The sequence below is a fragment of the Grammomys surdaster genome, unplaced genomic scaffold, assembly GCF_004785775.1.
Source record: "Grammomys surdaster isolate TR1022 unplaced genomic scaffold, NIH_TR_1.0 125698, whole genome shotgun sequence".
In the NCBI taxonomy this organism is placed as follows: Eukaryota; Metazoa; Chordata; class Mammalia; order Rodentia; family Muridae; genus Grammomys; species Grammomys surdaster.
In genome coordinates, this window is record NW_021620534.1 from 769,136 (window position 1) to 773,724 (window position 4,589).

The window sequence follows — 4,589 nt, forward strand, 5'->3', positions numbered from 1 at the left end:
CACACACACACACACACACACACACACACACACACACACACACACACACACACACGTTGCCGTGAAGGTGGAAAGACGGGTCAGAGCTGACTGGAGTCCCTGACCTGGCCACTGACAGGCACAGAAGCTGCTCCCTGCAGTGTGTCCGAAGCTCTGCGTTTGGTGATTTGGCCTTTGTGGGTCAGTTTCTTCATTTGTAGAGAACTAAAGAGAACATTCCAGAGCCCTTTCAGATCTCACTAGGTGCCAGGTATTGTAGAAAAGTCTTCACCACAGTAGGCAAATTTGTTGTAAGCTGTATGCTCAAGTAGACAGAACCCTGACTGAAGAGGTCAGAGCCGGGTTTTTGCTCCTCAGCTACATTTTGTTGGAGAATTTATCAACCTGTTGCCTCATGAGGGTCCTGAATGCTTGACTTCTGAATTCAGAGACATTTTAACCAGAACTTCTTGAGGTCTTGAAACACACATGCATGCATACACACACATGTGCACACACACATATGTGTACGCACACAATCACAAAATCACACTGCCCCCCACCCCATGGCAAATTCTCCAGGAAGCCAGCCCATATTTCAAAGTTATCTTGGATACACCCTGCCCCTACTCCCAAGGCTTTATCCCTACAAATACAGAAAATAGTTAATATGGATGGTCTTTCCGGGCAACCCTCCCTTGATTGCACACTACTTTCTGTGGTTGGCATTTGTAGAGAACGAAGCATGAATCAGAACAATCCAAATGAGGGGATAAGCCAGTCGTGACACATGAGAAGCTCTGAGTACTACTGAGCTGAGCTACAAGGCCAAGTCAACTGTCAATGCTGTTGGCTCTGCTGGGGGACTGAGATTGATCAGTTAGGCTGAATAATGTTGGTGGAATGTATTTCAGATTAATTCTTGACATGGCTTCCAGGGGCATTGCCAACCTTGGTTCTATCAGAGGCCATGTTTGTCATTCCCACAGAGCTCTGTGCGTTTGATTCTCAGCTCTCTGGTTTATCACTCATTCCTCCTGAACATTGGTTGTAATGCTACCAAAATAGGTTGAAAACAGATAAAAAATTGATTTATCTATTCTTATTTGTAGCAGTATCTCTATGATGATGTTTTTTTACACACTGACTTTTTCTTCTTTCTTTTCTTTTTTTTTCTTTTTTCTTTTTTTTGTTTTTTGAAACAGGATTTCTCTGTTATCCCTGGCTGGCCTGGAACTCACTCTGTAGACCAGGTTGGCCTCGAACTCAGAAATCTGCCTGCCTCTGCCTCCCAAGTGCTGGGATTAAAGGCGTGTGCCACCACTGCCTGGTTTACACTGACTTTTAAAGTTGGGAAGGGAATCTTATTTAGGCAATATGCTTTCTTTCTTGGTTGAAGTGTGGCAATGATTTTTTTAAAAGAACAATTAAATTTAAGTGATAAACTAAAGCTAAATCTACTTATACAGAATCTGAATGAAAAGAGAGAAATTATAAATCTACACACTTTAGAGGATATGTTTAAAACACTCTGAAGGTAAAAATTTTACTTTCTGGGGGAGGTTTCTGTGCTCTGAAGGAGTGACCACTGCTTTAGCTGTCTCTGCCAGAGAGTGACTGGTGGTCCATGGAGAAGAATCTGAGTTCCTGTTTGTGACAACAGGTGTTGTTAAAGTGGACCACGTATCCCTGTCTGAGTTCAATCCCTGGGTCTGATACTATTTACAGTAATAGCTTCAGTACAACTTTGTTTGATAACCTATAGAACACAGCGAGATGTTTTGCTGACATCCTTGGGGAAACCATCTGGTGTCCCGCTTAAACCCAGCTCCTTGACGCTTCAGCCAGTGCCTTTCCAGGCACTGATGTCACTTTGCCGACACTGGAGAAATGATTCTCCCAGTTTCCTTAACTGTTTCAGCTTTAACAGCAACTGAGTAATTTGGCAAGAAAGGTGATCCAAGGAGCAATGAAACCATTATCGCTAGGTGTTAGTTCAGCTAGCTAGGAGAATAACAGACACGTTTACTAGTTTCAAAAAGCCACTACATTGAGTATTGAACTTCTGATTCTAAAAGTGTTCGGTGTTTGTAATAGAGGATTTGGAGTCATTTAAACACATCACTCACATTTTAAAACTCCAGGCAAGCTATTTGGTATACTTTCTTAGCAGTTCTCAGGATGAATAATTTTGGTAAAGAGATAATAATTTACATACACGATCAAGAGATGATATGTTTGATAATTTGCTATTCCTACTTAGTTGTGCTTTGTCTTCAAAGCTCTGGCAAGGACACATTGTATAACTTACTAGTCCTTCGCATGGACTTGCTGCTAATCACATGAAGATTTTCTGTTTTCTGTACCCAGATTTTATCTTCCTCTAATTTTCTTTTATATAAAAGCAATGCAATGATAATCATGTAATATGTAACTTTCCCCCAGCATTTCTGGTCACTCTTTTAAGATGGACTCTTAGGAGGACTAAATTGCCAAAGAGTGTGAACTAGTAAAATAATATCACCTTTATGTAGAATGACAATTCCCCATATATTTCATTCCCTACATTGGTGTTTAAATAGATTGTTCTAGGGGCCACAGAGATGGTTCTGTGGTTAAGAAGCCAGACTGCTCTTCCAGAGGGCCAGGGTTTGATTCCCAGAACCCACATGCTGGTTCACAATTGTCTGTAACTCCAGTTTCAGGGGATCTGATGCCTTTTTCTGGCCTCAGAGGCCACTGAAAGCACACAGAGCACAGACATACATGCAGGCAAAACACATACATAAAATAAAAACAAAAGGGAAAATAGTTCTATCCCTTCACCTACATTGTGAAATTAATAAATTATATATGATCCTTTGTTTTAATTTGTGTCTCCTTGGCCCTAGAGTTTAAGCATTTAAAAGTTCATTTCATTAGTGTGGGTTTGGAGTGTGTGTGTGTGTACGTACATGATATATTTCTGGTAGTCAGAGAACAATTTCCAAGAATGTTAGTTCTCTCCTTCAGCATGAGACCCAGGGATTGAACTCAGATCAACTGTATTTGCACACTAAGCGCATCTACTGCCTGAGCCCTTACCACTGGCCCTGAGGTAGTGAAAGTTTTTTTTGTTTGTTTGTTTTTTTTTACCTTTAGGCTGAGTGAGATGGAGCACACCTTTAAACCCAGATATTGGTGGTGGTTGAGTGGGCTTTGAATTCAAGGCCACTATGATTTATAAATCGAGTCCTAGTCCAGCCAGGGCCACACAGACAGACCCTGTCTCAAGAAACTCATAACAACAACAACAACAACATCCTTATGAAGCAGTGTTTTTCTTTCTTGAATTGGCAGTCGGCACTGTTCATTCGTTTACTCACTAACACTTTAACATCTCTTACCATCAATTTATGTAAACTATTTATTAATTGCAGTAATACACTCTACTGCAGTAAGTTCAACAAACATGTTTTTCATTGGTTATTGACTTTTTACCTTAATTTCCAGTTTTGGAAAGAAAATACACTGTATTCTACTTTATGTGTCTTTCAGTATCTGGCACATATAATGTGCTCAATTAAGTGTTTGTTGGATGATGTAGTCAAATGAATTGACTTTTTCCTTCATGTTTTTCTCTGTCATTTTTATTCTTAGAGTAATATTTTCCTCCCAGGAGGCAAAAACATTATGCACTATTTTATAATTAAAATATTTGAAGAGTACTTGCATTTAATTAATATTGAATTTATTTTGATATGCGGTGGTTGATAATTCCATTTTCTTCCCATAAACTCTACTCAGTAATTTCCGCAGCATTTTTTGAATAGCCTCCCTTTCCCCTGTGTTTTGTAAAACTTCCTGCACCTTCCATTAAACCGTCATTTGTGTCTTTTAGGTTTTGTTCCATTAATCTGTCTGTTCATCCTTGTGGCAAGACTCAACTCTAATTATGGAGGCATTAAAGTTGAGTGGAATATCTGGTATAGAATAATGAAGACCGTCACTCCATTATTCTTAAACAAAAACAGTTAAATATTCCTTATTCGCCTCTTCTTATTGATTAGTACTCAGTCAAATTCTCGGTGGGAAACCCTTGTGCCTTTGATTAGCCTGTGATGCCGAGGGGCCCAGGCTCTGCGGAAAGCAGCTGGGGAGGGGCGAACCCTGACCTGCTAGTCATACTGCAGGGCTACTTGGCAAATTCTTTAACTTCTTTGTGCCCCTGTCTCCTCAGTCTGTGCAACAGAGGAAACAAGAGTTCTTATTACTTCATAGGATTGTTGAAAATATTTAAGTATAGGCTATTTAATTCAATGAATATATAACACTGTAAAATATATACCAATATATACTGATTTCTTAAAATAATGCCCAGCACACAGCAAGGACTGAGACACCCACTATTGTTACTTACTATATTAGTTGAAGACAAATAAATGTTTTAATAACATTCTCACCAGGAATCTGAAGAATTTAAGAGATGCCACTTTGGCAAGACATTTTTACTTTTTCCACTTGACTCCTGTCAACTGTTTATAAGTGTTACTCCTCAAGTATTGTGGCCTATGGCTGCACTGTGTGGCTCCTTCTTCCCCTGACCCTCCTCCCCTGACCCTCCTCCCCTA

At 39.8% G+C, this 4,589-nt stretch overlaps 1 protein-coding gene across 1 annotated transcript in view; it reads right to left on the reverse strand.

The window, feature by feature from the left end:
- Cldn18 (claudin 18) overlaps positions 1–4,589 on the reverse strand; it is a 25,441-nt gene that overhangs the window by 17,370 nt on the left and 3,482 nt on the right. The gene's annotated exons all lie outside the window — the stretch shown is intronic.